The sequence below is a fragment of the Canis aureus genome, chromosome 19 (assembly GCF_053574225.1).
Source record: "Canis aureus isolate CA01 chromosome 19, VMU_Caureus_v.1.0, whole genome shotgun sequence".
Taxonomy (NCBI): Eukaryota; Metazoa; Chordata; class Mammalia; order Carnivora; family Canidae; genus Canis; species Canis aureus.
In genome coordinates, this window is record NC_135629.1 from 8,786,685 (window position 1) to 8,803,107 (window position 16,423).

Below are 16,423 nucleotides of genomic sequence, written 5' to 3' on the forward strand. Positions count from 1 at the left end.
ATGAAGCCTTATTGCTACCATAAATGGGAAAAAAATGGTAACAGCTGTCATAAATAGAAAGTAACCGTGAAAATACTTGAAAAAGGAAGGCAAACTGTTAATGTTCATAAATTCTACATAGACATTACTTTTCAGCGATGGAGGACAGTTCTCCTTGGTTGCTAGAGAACTTAGCAAGCTCTGGAGAGGTGTTAAAGGTAAGCTAGGACTCAATAGAGACTCTCCCCTTAGAGTAGCCACTCCTTGGGGAGAAGCTTCCTTGCAGTGTGCTTTAATATCATGGGATGGCAGTGGGGGTGGGGGGTACTCCTGCCCCAAAGCAGAAAACTCTGTTTTGGAAGCATCAGGCCAGTCCTGGCTTGGCCACTCTCTTCTGAGCCCTCCCGATGTGCCCTGGACCTGGCCTCTCCTAAGGACTCACACCTCCCCCACAAGCCTCCCAGAAGCTAAGGGTCAGAAAGCCATGAGCCGGATTCTGTAACTTAAACCAGGTGGTATCTGCTTCAAATCCTGACGAAGAGGGAAACCAATATGGAAATCTGAAGCTGTCCCATCCCAGAGCTTGGCAGGCATCAGGTGCTTCCTGTCACTCAGAGAGGGCCCTGACCCATTCTAATCTTACCTTCAGCCACCAGACTCCTCCACCATATCTCCAGCACCCCTCATCCTTGACCTAGGATCCCCAAAACCCATGACAGTGCAGAGTCCCCAGCCTGTAACCTTTTTGAATTTTTCTGTGGCATTAACAGGTATGATCAGAAAATAGTGTCTCTCAGTTATGCCAAGGCCTAAAGGGTCCAGCTAAGTCTTCACACCCTTTGAAGGCAGGACACCTGGTGGATGAAACCAGAAGACCCAGGTTTGGGTTGTATTGTGCTCTGATGGCTCCCTGCATGTCCTCACCTCTGAGTTTCTAGATGCTGCTGAGCCTCCTCCAGCAATACTGACATCAAGGGTATTATTTACTTAAAAAAATGTTCCATTTTAGATTCAGATTTCAGAAGGATATTTGAAATCTTAAAGCTGCTGCCAGCTCTGTTGAGGGACATAGAAAAGCCCACTTTCTCATCTGGCCTTGGCTCCAGCCTGAGGCCATGGAGGTGAGGGATCATCTTTGTACCACCCTGCCCCTACCCCCAGATCTTGAAAGGCCTTGCCAGAGTTGCCCAGAAGGGGGAAAACACAGCACTGGGCTTTGCCTTAGAAAGTGCCTTTTCTCTCTAGTTACTAGTTATAGTCTCTTATGCGGGTCTTGCAACTCATTCATTCTTTCTTTCTACCAGGGCTGGTATTAGACTGGTAAGCATAGTCAGGAGAGCCCTATAGATTGTTTATAGCTGGTGTCCCTCTTGCTAACTGCCAAGGCCATACCACTTGTTAAATATTTTAATCCTCACCCGTGTATTCTCAGGGGTGTACACTATGTGCTTCCGGCACTGAGTTTATCAAGCTCTGAAATATACCGGTGGTCTGGTCCCTCACTCAAAAACCTGTGACACATCCATCAATACAATGTAAGAGATCTAGACCCAGTGCCTGTCATGGGAGTTAGAGAAGGGTGCCCTTACGTCTTGGCCAGAAATGAAAAAGAGACATTTTGGAAAAGTTACCCAGTGAAATTCCACACTCCAGATTCTTACTGAGTGGCCGAATGGCAGAACGTGAAGGTATTCCTGAGAGATTTTTTGGGCCAGCTTTCCTCAAGTGGGTGCTGGGGAATCCTGGTTTTGTGAGATGTTAATAGATGTTACTCAAAACAAGGTTCAAATAAAGTTAGTTTGGGAAATTCTAGGTTAAGCAAAACTAAACTGATTTGTAGGTTGCAGGACTTAGAGCTTTGATGTGTTGCTGCTTTGTGAAATCTACGAGGAAGGTGAAGGCTACAGAATGAAACCTGGTGCCCTGTTTTAGGGAGCCTCTCAAAAGACTAGTGAGTGCTCCGCCAGAGCTTACTCTAGGGGACTCCAACCCCCTTCCTCACTGATAAGGAAACTGAAGCCCAGCTGAGTGGCTGGCATTTGGCCAATGTCTCACAGGGAGCAGAGAGCTGAGCTGGGACTAGAACCCAGGGCTTCCCTGTAAGCAGGCTGTTTAGGGCATGTAGTTTGGGCTTTGGGTGCTAGTGGTACATGAAAGAGTAGGATCCATGTGCACTGAAGCAATTCTGAGAAGACTATTGGAGGAGGCAAGACATGAGTTGAAAAGTCCAGGGACCCTGGGAGCCAATGACTTGTGACTTTATTGACTAAACAATTCTAATACTGAGAACCAGATACACCCTAATTGATGCCCAATTTGCATAGAGAGAATATCAGGCTGGGCAAGGCTTCCCACAAGAGATTAGTCCCTGAATTCACAAAGGATGGAACACTTGGAGGTATATATATATTCCAAGAGAAGCCTTGCTACCCCCAAGTCAAAATGACCCTTCCCCCAAAATTCTCCACATATTTTGTAGAACCATTTTACCCTTACTCCATTCTTTCTGGCAAGTTTTGTTTTTAGGCAGTGTGAGATTCTCACTAGTTTATAAGCAGTTTAAGAACAGAGCTGGTGGTTTTTCCTTCCTTGTTATGGTTAGCATGTTTCAGAAACTCACTGTGTACTGGACACAATGCTCGTTGTTTTCCCCACAACCTCTCCATTTTATCTTCACCACTGCCTCTCCCTCACAGTAGCTTGTTTCTATCCCCATTTTATAGAAGAGAAAACTGAGGTTGAAGTGACTTGCTCAAGAAAACGGGCAAGTAGATGATGGAGCAGAGACTTGAATGTGGGCCTTTGTTTCCCTTTCCTGGCTGCTTGTGAAACTGGGCTGAGTAAGTCATAGACAATCCCAGAGGCATGCTGCAGTCATGGGGCAGTGACCCGACGCCTGGTCTGGTCTATCTCTACAAGGATAGTCCTGGGGCCCCCACACAGCAACCGTGCTCCAAGCTCAGCCCTGTCTCAGCTTTTTGACCATAAGATGATCCAGGGTGTGAAGTGGGGTCACCTGCAATGTAGAAAGGCAGGAGTCTTAGACTGACAACTGGCATGGTCTTCGGGCTCCCAAACCCATTGCCCTGGTGCCCAGACTCACCCCAGGACCTCTAGAGTCTTTGTCCCACTCCCCATCATGTTACACCAGAACTTTCCATGCTAGGGGGCTGCTGATTTCCCCACCAATCGCTTTCCGTCTCAGCCATTCACTTTTATTTATAGACAGAAAAAACTTGGACCCAGAGTTCATAGCTGTTGTCAATGTGGATGAAATTTTAACAGTGTTGACATTGAAGAATCATTCTCCCTGCAGTTCTGGTTTGGGCCAGGGGCTGGGGTCGGTCTTCTTTCTTCCATAATTAAAAATTCACCAGCAAGGACAGATTGCTCATCAATCTTTCATCTCAACAGTCTCTGTTGGAGAAGATGGGGGCACCACTGATGAGGCACAACTGGCTGCCTACAGCTCCAGACCTTGCTACCATGTACATGAGTTCAGGGCTTTGGGTGGGAAGCGGGTGGGTCCAGTGGAGCCTGAGGAAGCCCCTTGAACATCGCCAGAAGGGTACTGGGTGTAACAGGTGGCCAGTTCTGATCTTTCTACCTCCTGTGACCTGAAGGCATTGGGGAGAGGCCAACAGAGGGTCAGAAAAATTAGTATGTGTAACAAAATGGTCAGGAGGCATCTGAATAGCCACAGGGCTAGTCTTATTCAATCAAAACTTGAAAGTTGCTAAGAGTACATCCTAAATGTTCTCACTACAAAAAAGAAATGGTAATTATAGGATAGGATATACAGATATATCTGTTACTAAACCCCATGATGGCAATCATTCTGCAATTTATAAGCATATCAAGTCAATATGTAGTAACTTACATAATGTTCTATGTCAATTATATCTCAACAAAGCTGGCAATATAGATATGATACATCCTTCGTGTTTTAGCCAAGTGGAAAAAGTTAAGAAACTCTTCAGTTACGGCAAAAACAAACAAACCCTTAATGAGATGATGTGTGTGAAGACCTCAGCACAGGGCCAACCTAGAGAAAGCATCCTAGTCTCTTGCTGTTTACTATAATTGTTGTCAGTATTGTTGCCTCTGTTCCAGAACTCACCTCCTATGCTGGCTTAAGGCCTATTAGGTAATTTCTCTGGGAATCAACTTCCTCATATGTAACACGTAAATTCTAACAGTACCTGCCTCCAACAGTTGGGGTGAGGAGTAAATGAACTGAGGATCCCTCAATGTTGTAAAATTGCTATTGAGCAACGCCAGCCTAATATCAGTCTCCTTGGCCTGGCCAAGCTCTCCTGTATTCCAGGCTAAGGGGCAGGGATACCCTGGGGGGTGAACAAAACACTGTCTCTGCCACTCTCTGGCTGTATGGCCTGTGCAATCCCACCCATCTCTTGGCCTCTGTTTCTCCATCTGTACAAAGCAAGTGCCAGAGCAGGTGATCTCCTGGGTCATTTCTGGTGCTGGGTTCCATGACATCCTGCACATGGCTGCCTCTTGTCAGGCTCGAGTTTTTCCCAGAACAGTTTTGGGGAGGGGAGTTCTCAGGTGACCACTTTGTCTCCATGACTGTTCCATGTCAGCCTCCTGCCTGTGGGTTCCCTGCAGTTCTGCTCCTGGATCTCTGTGAACTCTGGGCTGGCTGTCTTTCCAGGAAGGGGACAGCCTGGCTCCACAGTGAGAGGAGTTTGAAGGGCATCCAGTGGAGGAGAACAGACAGAGGTGGCAAGAGGACCTCAGAGTGTGGGCCAGGTTCCGGGTACTAGGGGGGGTGCGGTGGAGCAGGGCTCAGTCCAGGTGAGCAGAACAGAGATGCCAACTAATAGCTGTGAGGGTGTCATTGAGCTCCTGACACTTGGTACGACCTGGTTAGCTTTGGCTTCGGGCCTGAAGGATGAATAGCGTACAGAAAGGCAGGGCCACTGTACTGGACATCTGCTATTTGCCCCTTGAGACCACTCTGTACCCTCTCCCCACTGCCCTGTGCCCTAGGAGATGACCTGCACTCATCAGTGCACTTCCTCCCCTCTCTGGCTTCCTGTTGGCTTGGGCCAATGGGGAGCTCTAGCAGGATATACAGTGAGGGGGGCAGGGAGACATGTTATTTAGTCTCCAGCTGTCTCCCTTAGGATCACCTTGGGATGGCTGTGTGCCTTGACCCCAGATGACAGCTCCTGTCAGGCGTCTTCCCTATGCCTGGTTCTGGAAACCATTACCCCTTCCCACACCCTAGGGGTGTTAGTAGCAGAATCTCCACTCTACTTTCCCTAGGGAAACTGCACCGCTCCTGCCCACATTTTTATGAAGAGGTCCTTTATTAAGCCCTGAGGACCCTGCCTGATTCAGCCCCCCAGAGCTGCAGAGCAAGGGTATGAGTGGGGAAAGGAAAAGGAAAGGGATGAGTGGGGGCAGGGGGCAGCAGGGCCTCAAATCAAAACCATATCTAGAATCTGACTCCATCTTCTTACCCTTGATTACTCCAAGGGAGCAACCTGGCATTCTCCCTCCAGACTTCTAGTGTATGCATCTGGAGCGGGAAAAGGGAAGAGAGGGGAAGGAGCCCAGCCAGGTCTGAAAGGGGAACACACCTGCCTGTGCGGGTCCTGGCAGCAGACCCCACAGCAGGGATGGCACAGTCAAGCACTCACAGTGGCCAGTTAGGTTGGGATTGGGGAGCATTTGTGGGCTCGAGGAGATAGCCCACATGGCTCCAGCCCATTACTGGTCTGCTGGCACCTGGCCCAGAGGTGCAGCTGTCCCTGGAGAAGCCAGAAAGCCAGACTTTTGCATGAAATCCCCCCAGTTTCTAAATACTGGGATCAGTTCAAATATTGAATTTTAAACAACCAGATCTGAATCTGGCCACCAGTTTGTGACCTGGAAAATACAAGTGCTTCTGACAGACCTTTCTGATCTCCATCTCATTTGCTTGTAGGTTTCCCACACCCGGAATACAGACTGAGAGGAGCCCAGGAGATAGGTGAGTATGAGAGCCAAAACCCCTAGTTCACCTGAAGGGACTTAGAATCCCCTCTCACACCTGGGCACATCCTTAGCATCATTAATGGACCCATTTTAGGAACGCCTTGTTTGCAGACCCACCTCCACTCTCCTCACTGCCACTGTCCTGTCTGCCCCAGCCTTTCTAACCTTCTTCCCTGCACCGAAGCTCTCACAACCACTCCCAAAAACCTGTGGGTGGCACTGGAGGAGGAGGGAAGCCAGAAGCAGAGCTGAAGCTACAGTTTGGGCATATTTCCTAAATGTGACTTCCTGCTTCCCCTCAGGGCCTGTGTGTGACCACTTTACCTGGGTGTGATAGTCTACCAAAATACAGGTGTGCTTGGATGAGTAAATGTTCTTTTGCAATAAAAAGCAATATTCATGTGTGAGTTACAGGCCTATCATATCAGTCATTCATACTTTAATATCTTTTAATGCCATCCAATTACTTTTTGCTTACTCTCTTGCTGGGGTCAGCCACAGTGAGGGGTTTTCTGATTTTGGAATTGAGAAGAAGGAGCCTTACACAGAGTGTCCTGGGCCCAGCCTGGGTAGGGCTTGGGGCAACAAGGGTTTGGGGGCCTGCTGAGGACATTTCTGGTAGCTTAGTGATTGTGTTTGTGGAGCTGGCTCTGGCAGTGCTGTCTTTGGCTTCTGTCCTGGGCGGGTGAGGCCTCTGGGGGCTATGACCTTTACCACCATGATATTCCTGGGAAAGCATGCCCTTTACTCCAAACCATCTGTTTACAAACAAACATTTGGAGACATAGCCGCTTGCTTGAGGGATGGTCTGGAGTTCTCTAGGACAAGCCAACTTGATTCATTGCCGATGGCCTGGGGCAACAACCTGGGATAAATCATCCTTCCTCTGGGTGGCTGTGTGTGGAGCTGGCTTCACTCCCAGGTGGAATCAGCAGTTGCCCCCAGGTGTGTGATTGGATAGAGCCCTCTCCACCCGACACCCCCTCCTGCCCACCCGTCACACTACCCAAATCGCCATCTGTGTCACTCACTCTTAGGGGGAGGATGAGGACGAAGCTTTGAAAGCTTCTATTAAAATGTCAACTGAAGGTTAGTAGTGATTATTTCCAAATTGCGAGATTATATGCAATTTGAGTTTTCTCTGTTTTCTGTTTTATGTACCAAGCACATGGCACTTTGATATTCCCCACCCTCACCACCCCCAAATGCTATCTGGGGCGGTCTAGTATCCCATGGTTACTTGCATTCATGGTAGAAATTATCTGACCAGGTTAGCTCCAGAAGGTACCTGGGCCTCAGGGAACTGGGACGTGGGATGGGTAAGTTTTGATGGAAAAGCAAAAGGTGATGCTGGGAAGGATTAAGGAGCTATCAGAGGTGAGCATGGCCTCCTTCTGATTCTGCTGCAGTGATGAGCTAGAGAGCCAAATCATGATCTTTTTTTTTTTTTTCGAAAATAAGGTGGAGTTGGTTTCTTCCCTCCATTAAAGTCCCACCTTGCTCCCTTTCCTTGCTAAGTAAGCAGGCTCTCACTTGAAGGGCAACTTCATTGTAGCCAGAGATGAACCTCACTCTCTTGCATTGGCTATGGCCAGGTAACCCAGGTCTTCTTTATTCTTGCTTTAAAAAAAAAAAAAAAAAAGAGATGCCTAAAATTACAATACAGACTCTAGGGAGCTTTTAATATGTGTGGTCAGAAATTGATAAATTCCCTACAGAGGCATAACCTGCTAGAGACGTTTAAGAATCTTTAAAAATTTCCTCTTTCAGAATGTAAGTAACCAGTAATTCCACTTCTGGGAAATTTGCCCTGAGGAAATAGACTAGGATGTGTACAAAGATTTATCTACAAGGATGTTTATCATAGCATTATTTATATCTGTTAAAAAATAGAAAACAATGTGTGTGTCTAGCAGCAGGAGATTGGGGGAGCCCATTTTGGCACATGGACGATTCTGGGCAGCCACTGAATACGGTTTGAAATGAATTTTTAATAATGTTGGGGAAAATGGTCATATTTTAGTATTAAGTGAAAAGGCAGTTTCCCAAAATTAATCCTGACTACATTTTTTTTTTAAATGGGTAGAAAAAAAACAAGTAAATAAGGTAGGGCGCAGAGAAAGAAGATTGAAGAAACAGATACTAAAGTGTGGGGAGTAACAGGTGACTTACTTTCTCCTTTGTGTTTTCTGCATTTCTGACCACCCACAGTGGAATGTTAACTGTTTCTTATGAATAGTAGTTACAATTAAGAAAAAATTCTCCACCCCAGCCCACTCCTCATGACATGCACGCACGCACACGTGTGTGTGTGTGTGTGTGTGTGTGTACATTTTGCCAATCTGTTGTATAGGAAAAATGGTTATATTGTTACTTTTCATTCTAAAGCTTTCTTTTCCTTAAAATATTCTTTAAAACTTGGGCTTAGCAGTTGAGCATCTGCCTTTGGCTCAGGTCATGATCCTGGGGTCCCAGGATCAATTCCTGCATCGGGATCCCTGCAGGAAGCCTGCTTCTCCCTCTGCCTATGTCTCTACCTCTCTCTGTGTGTCTCTCATGAATAAATAAATAAAATCTTAAAAACAAAAAAAAACCACATTTTTAAAAAGCAATGGCAATGCCACTTGGTATTCTTCTATCCCTTGAGCTATGGTTCTGAGAGCACTGGTTTGAGGGGCTGTATTAGTTTATTAAGACAGGCATAAAAAAATACCGCAGACAGGGTGGCTTAGACACTGGAAATTAATTTTCTCCCAGTTGTGGAGGCCAGAAGTCTGAGATCAAGGTGTCGGCAGGTTTGGTTTCTTTTGACATCTCTCTCCTTGGCCAGATGGCTGCCTTCTCCCTGTGTCCTCACAGGGTCTGCTGTACCCCTATCTGTTTGTCTGTGTCCTAATCTTCCCCTTCTTAAAAGGACACCAGTCTATTGGATTAGGATTCACCCTAATGACCTAATTTTACCATAATTACCTCTTCAGAGACAATATCTCCAAACACAGCCATGTTCTGAGGTCCTGGGTGTTAGGACCATGAATATGGGGGGGGGTCACACTTTAGCCTATAATAGGGACAGCCTCTTCCCCATGACTGTGGCCACTACTTTGCAGAGTAGTGCACTTGAAGCTGGAGTGGGAGCAGGGATATTGATGAAGAAGACATTGTCCCTGCCTTTAAGAGGCCCCCAGGGGGATCCCTGGGTGGCGCAGCGGTTTGGCGCCTGCCTTTGGCCCAGGGCGCGATCCTGGAGATCCGGGATTGAATCCCACGTCAGGCTCCTGGTGCATGGAGCCTGCTTCTCCCTCTGCCTGTGTCTCTGCCTCTCTCTCTCTCTCACTGTGTGCCTATCATGAATAAATAAAAAAAAAAAGAGGCCCCCAGGAAGGTGTGATGCAGACACTGAATGCACACAGTGCCCCTGAGTAACACCTCACCTCTCAAGCAAGACCCAGCAGCAAAAGTATGGCCGTTCCTGGTACGCCCAGCCACCACAGATTGGCTGCTCAAGGTCAAGACAAAAGAAAGGAGTTAAGCATACAAAAGGATAAGAAACTCTGAAGTACATCTACTGCAGTGTGAACCAGCAAGTTAGCTATGAACAATCAAATCATTTAAATGGGCTTCTGGACATTAAAACTCAAAATTTTTAAAAAAAATTTTCTAGGCATCAATTCAAAGGTGAAACTGCTTTACCAAATCAATGGTGGAGAAAAGGAATAGGTAAGCAAGTTGGGTGTGAAAGGTGTGGGTGTTGAGTTTAGTAGAAGCAAAGATGATTAGGTTGGAGAGTAGTGTGAGAGATGGGGAGAAGCTGAGGCAGACAGCCAATGGCGGGTACATTAGATTTAAGTGGAAGGTAGTAAGGGTACAGCAGGCTCTTGAGCAAAGGTGGAGCAGAATGACAACAGATGTTAAGATAGATTCCAACAGAAAATCTATTTAGGTAGTCTTTGCAGAAGTGCAGGGATGAGGGTCTCAATGTAAGTTCTGGAACTGGAGCTGCAAAAGAAATCTTGGGAGATGTTTGTGCTATTTCATTTTTCTGAGCTTTTTTCCATGCCCTTGCCTCTGCTTCATCTCCAGCCTGGCAACCTCTTAAGCATCCTCTAAGGCCCCATTCATGGAGCCCCTCTACCCTGAAGCTTTTCTTAGCCTCCCAGACAGACACTCCTCTTGGGCTCAGCACTCCCATTAAAGGACTGACATTGCCTATCATGGGGATCTGCACATCTCCCTCTTCACTGCCAGGCTTTGCTCAGTGAGTGGGTGGGGTAAGAAGTGGGTGCTTACTGAGTGTGGGTGGGTTAAGATTGATAATATAGTCAGTGATTGGATGTAAGCTGTATAAGTAGTTGGAGCATAAGAAATTAAAAGATGAGGGATGCCTGGGTGGCTCAGTGGTTGAGCATCTGCCTTTGGCTTAGGACGTGATCCTAGAGTCCTGGGATTGAGTCCCACATAGGGATCCCTACAGGGAGCCTGTTTCTCCCTCTGCCTATGTCTCTCCTTTTCTCTCTCTCTGTCTCTCTCATTTATAAATAAAAATAAAATCTTTAAAAAAATGATTCTGAGGTGAGTCTGTAAAATTTTACTAATTATTGAGTTTCTATTATAAGTATGGCAGTGGTGAGAGAGGAGTGACATGATCCCCACCCTCATGGAGCTTACAGCCTAAAGCAGGTGACAAAATAGTAATTATAATGTGATGAATGCTGTGAAGCCCCCAGTCCATTAGGAGAGCCTGATGGTGGGGGAAGGGTGGTGGAATCAAGGTGGGTTTCCTTGAGGAGGTGTTTATTTGAGATGAAAATTGGTGGAAATGTGAGGATGCATATGTCTGAGCAGGTCATAGATGTTAGACAATGGGCCAAGATGAAGGTGAGGAAAAGGAAAGCCCACATAAGGGGAAAAGATATTCCTGCAAAGCACCGCCTGTGCAGAGATCCTGCAGTGAGGGAGGAACATTGGAAACACAGAAGCCAAGCATCCCTAGAACACAGAGAGAAGGGGTCAGCTGGTGAGATAAGAGATGAAGGCCAGAGGACAGCATCATAAGGCCATCATTGTCAAGAGAGTTTGGACTGTAGTCTAAGAGCATCAGGAATCCTCCAGAGGCTTATAGTCAGGAAGTGATGCAAACAGATTCGTGTTTTTAAAAGATTGTTCTGGCTGCTGCTATGTGTTGAATGGATGGTTGGGGTGGAGGTGGGGGACCAGTGGGAGGTTGATGCAGTTGTGCAGGCAAGAAATGGTGGGAATCTTGCCCTGATGGTGGCTCTGGATGATGAGATGTACACAGAAGAGAATGGCTGTCAAGATGTGGACACAAAGAGAGTCAAGGATGACTCCAGGTATGGATTTAGGCAAGGGGAGAGAGTAGGACATTTGCAGATATCTTTAGTGGTGCTTTTGCCAGATTCTCACTCCACACTGAGCTCCAGTAGTCCAACTGCTGGTCCCCACTGAGGGACAGCAGCATGTTGGCCGGCAGGGATGACAGGACCTCAAGGTACACAGAGGTGAGGGGGCTGCCTGCCCAAGGCCTGGGGTCCAGACTGGGACCCAGGACTGTGCCCATCATCCCAAAGTTGAGGGGATGGTTGATTATGAAAATATGATGCACGAAGCACAAAAATTGGGTTTAACATTTTCCTCTGACTCAGCAAAACCCTTCTCTCAGCACCTTTCCTGGGAGACTAAAAATCCACCATTATTCCTAGACATCCACTTGGTATCCACTGACTTGTTATCTATTTCTTGCTCAAATGTCCTAGGGCTTCCTGCCCTGATAGATGTCAACACAAGAGTAAACTAAATAACATTGGATGGGTCTTCTGGCATCTGCCTCTTGTGGGATCCTCACAGTGATGCTGGGGCATGGGCCAGGATGGGTTAGTATTCTCCCCCATTCTACAGATAACAAAACCGAGGCTCAGGGAGAGGATGCCACTTGCCTGAAGTCATAGAACTCAGAAATGGGAGAAACAAAACTAAAACCCAAATTAGGATATCCCACATTCAATGCATTTTTCTCAATTGTGTCTTTTGTCTTCAATCTCTTGGTGACTTCTGAAGTAAATGACCTGGCATGTTTTGCTTTCAGAGCATCTGTTTGTTCCCTGCTAACAAAACATTTTTTTTTTCCTTTTGCCCAAACTGTTTAAACTGTACAGCCCTCTTGTGCTTCCTTCTACATCTATGTAAATAAATCCTTATGACTGCCAGCTGCAAAGCAAAAGATTTGGAGACAGCGGATCGTCTATATGAGACCTTTTCCAACAGCTGGCCAGCAAGTGGTGGGAAATGAGGTCCGAGAGGCTAGTCAGAAACTAGATCATGAGGACTGGTTCCAAGTGGGATAGGGTATGTGAGATTTTGAGGAGGGATAGGAGGAGGGGCACTGACTTGTACATTAACAGAGAGCCTTGGCTCCTTTGTAGAGGGGAGACTGCACAGGGTAGAGGTGGAATCCAAGGGACGGGGGAGGAGGCTGCTCTGGTATTTCAGGGGAGAGATGATGATGGCCATGGAAGTAGGGAGGAGGAGAAGTGGCCCTGTTCTGAATGGATGCTTCCTGGGGTGTGTTCTGACAGCAGCTGCGGTGCTGAAATTCAAATCTGACACTAACTGTCCCGAGTTTGCACAGACCTCATAAGTTAAAGAACACAGTTCCCAATGAGACTACCCCAACTTCAGATGCCAGCTGAAAGTGGGGTCCTTAAGCTACCACACTTCTGGTGGGCTGGCTATAAATTTGGGGGTTCCTAGAGCTCTCTTTGGCTTGATAATTCACTGGAATTATCTCAGAAAAGCACTCTATTTAAGATTACAGTTTTATTGTAAAGGATACAGATCAGGACCAGCCAAATGAAGAGCTACGTAGGCCAGGTCTGGCAGGGCCCCATCAGAGACCTGTCTGCCCTCCTGGCACATTGATTGTTGACCAGCCAGGAAGCCTCACTGAGCTCCAGTGTCCTTTGTTTTTATTGGGATTTCATTATGTTGGCATGAGTGACTGAATCCTTAGCCACATGATTAAAGTGAATCTCCTTCCTCCCTGCCCTGGAGGTGGAACTGACTCAAAGCCCCCAACCTCTAATGCCGTCTAATGGTCTTTCTGATGACCAGTACCCATCCTGATTCAGCTTGTTAGCATAAACTCAGGTGTAGCCCCAGGGGCTCATGAACAACCTCTGTCACTATGGAAATTCTAAGGGTTTAGAGTCTCCCTCCCAGGAACCAGGAACAAAATTCAGTTGTATTCTTTATTATAAACAGGGTAGATGCTAGTGCTATTTGCTGAGACTAGCAGAAGACTAGGCCAGAGGTAGGGGCTGGGGAGTAGTAGGTCTGGATGGGGGAAATGAAGGGTAATGTTTTGGACATGTTGACTTTAAGATGTTCATTAGACATCCAAATGGAGTTGTGGAGTTGGCCGCTGGATCTATGAGTTTGGATCTCAGGGAAAGATCAGTATATAGATCATATTTGAAGCCCCTCAACTGGATGAGATAACTCAGGGAGGGAGTATAGTTGGGGAGAAAAAAAGAGCTGAGCGCTGTGCCTGCAAGAGTTATGGCTTGAAGGAGGAGGAGCCAGCAGAGGGGACAGAGGTGGAGTGGTCAGAGAGGCAGGAGAACTGGAGAGGGCTCTGTCCCCAGGCAGGTGTTTCACAAGGAGGAGTGATAAAATCAATGCTGAAGGCAGGAAGTCAAAGAAGAGGAGAACCAAGAAATGACCACTGACCTGGAGCTGAGTGGCTCCCGAGGAGGGGAGGTGACAATAGCTGCCATGGTGGGACCAAGGTGGGAATGGTGAGTGAGGAAGTGCAGCAGCCTGTGAGCGTTATGATGGGAGCTGCTGCAGCACCAGCTGACAGCCAGAGGGAGTGGTCCGGCACTGGCTGTGTACCTACCTCTGGGCCAGGAGTTAGAGGCATCCTCTGGCAGCTCAAAATGTGGCTGGAAAGAAGTCATGAGAGTCATTATCTACACAGTAGAACAGAGTGAGAAAAGTGGAATGTGGGATGACAGATGTAGAGCCAGGAGAAATCACTACTGATTGGGGGTGATCAAGGGGGCAGAACAACAACAAGATACTTTTGTTGAGTGCCTGCCTGTGCCTGGGAATGTGCTGAGCCCTTGAAATGCATTCTCTTATTTAATTTTCACAGTGATGGTATTGTCCCCATTTCACAGATAAGGAAGCTGAGGCTTATAGGGGATGAGTCACTTATCCAAGGTCATACTCTTAGGAATTGCCAGAGACAGAGTTAATGTAGATTGTAAGGGATTTTGATGGTAAGGGTAGAAAAGGGGCAAGGAGATAGGCTGACATGAGAACACAGACAAAAACAAAACAAAACAACAACAACAACAACAACAAAAAACCTCTTCAAATTGGTGGGGGGGTTGGTGGAGTGATTTGGAATGAAAGTGAGACAGGTCCTAAGTCTCATCTAAGTCACTCAGGAGAGGGACCCAGTCCCTCTCTAGAATGCCATTCTGCTCAGGTCACTGGCAGTGTGGCCTCCAGCAGGCTCCTTCATCGTTAAGGGGAGGGTGACATGTCCCTTGCCTGGGTGGGGGCACAGATGTTAGGGCTGGCACGCTGAGGTAGGGGAGAGCCTGGGAGGAGAAGGGAGTGGGGGCTGGCCTCTGGTGAAGTGTGAGGAGGAGGGCTGTGGGCGGAAAGGCAAGTGTGGATCCCACATCCCCCTGCCTGCCCCTCAGCCACCGCGCTCCACCCCCTCCCATCCCCTCACCCAGAGCAGGAGCATACCTCTGCTGGCAGGTCTCATCACCTTTCTTCTGCAGAACAGGAACAGTGGGCCCTCCCCACTCCTGCTAGAGTATGCAATCATGACTTAAAATAACATTTGGGAAGAAAGCACTAGCAGAAATGCCCAGCAGAAATGAGATGTCATGAACATCATTCAGGAACTGATGGGAACCACCAGACAGATAAAATAAGGAGAATGCTTTCTGAGGTATGAAAGGTCTCAAATCTACTGAGGCACACCTGTGAGCCCGTGGGCACTCATTTCCTACCTGTGCAATGGGTGCAGCCTGACTCATTTGGACTGCATGCCACCTGCTAAGGACAGCACAAGGAGGCCAGCCTGGTGGGATATGCTTCTAAAACCTTTTGTGCTCACTGAGAGAACTTTTCCTCCATCTCTCCAGCATCGCGTATGGCTCTGCTAGGCCTGACACAGACACCTGGCAGGGCCCTCCCTATCATACCTCCCATTTCACAGAGGAGTAGACTGAAACCCAGAGAGATTGCGCCAAGTTTCCCTCCAACAATTGTTGATATTTCCTCTCCAAACCTTTGCATACACCATGGAAGGGGACAGAAGGAGAGGAGGAGGGAGGAGTGAATAAATGTGAATAAATAAGAAAAAAAGAGGAGATGGGGAAGGAATAAGACCCAAGATGTTACATGGAGTTGGGAGGTTGGAGGCTCACCTTTGTATTCAAGAAGAATCTTAGGAATCCCAGTTCATCAGACATTGGAGAGAGAGGGAGGCCTAGGACATTCTTAATTTGGAACCTGTCAAGCCAGTCACTTTATCTGGATGTCCATGACCCCACTATGTCACTCTCCTCTTATAGCCAACGTGTTGGTGGTTTAGTCTCAGGTTGCATAGGGAGAAGCATCTAGAAGGAAAAAAAGCACTTAACGATATGCCCTAGAGGACAGGATGATCTGGCCTACCCATGCATGCCCGATTTTGGAAGGGGCTGGTAAATGTGGGCTAGGAGGCTGGATTTGGAAATGCCTGGAATCTAGGGGCAGGCAGTGAGTGAGGCTGGGGCAGGCCCGGCCCCCTGCAGCTCTTGCCCGTCCACACTGGGCAGGCACAGGGCCAGTTCTTCAAAACTGAGTGCCTGCTCCACTCTCTCAGGGGGCTCCATGCTGCCTTCCAGAAACCCTGACTTATGTACCTTCTGGGCTGGTCCCTGGCTACTGATCATATATCATAGCTTTCTGGAACTTCCTTACCTCGCTCTTGGTGTCTTCCAGGAGTCCCTCTGGAGATTTGAAGGAGGGGACAGTGAGAGAGCAAAGCACGTGTCCTGAGTACCAGCTGCCAGGAACCTTGTGCACATTATTTAACTTGAGATTTGCACCACTTCTGCAAGGTGTGGGTATCACTCTCTCTGTTTTACATGCAGGCAAACTGAGGCTCAGAAAGGTTAAGTAGTTTGCCTTGGATGTCCCAGCCAATAAGCTGTGGGGGGATCAGAGTGGGAAGCCAAATCTATAGACCCCAAGCTTGGGTGTTGAATCTGCCTGCTGCCACCTAGTGTACACACTGACCCCCGCACCCCCCACACACCCCTACCTGGGTCTCTGAAGTTGATGCTGACATGGATCCTGACCTTGTCTCTGGAATGGATTGGCTATTTCTTTCTTTTTCCCCTCCATCATCTTT

At 47.6% G+C, this 16,423-nt stretch overlaps 1 protein-coding gene across 9 annotated transcripts in view; it reads left to right on the forward strand.

Moving 5' to 3' along the window:
• ATP2B2 (ATPase plasma membrane Ca2+ transporting 2) overlaps positions 1–16,423 on the forward strand; it is a 371,101-nt gene that overhangs the window by 78,808 nt on the left and 275,870 nt on the right. For all 9 annotated transcript variants that reach the window (XM_077857845.1, XM_077857848.1, XM_077857846.1 and 6 more), the window contains exon 2: positions 5,936–5,980. The gene's annotated coding sequence lies outside the window, so the exon portion shown is untranslated. The remainder of the gene's footprint in view (positions 1–5,935; positions 5,981–16,423) is intronic.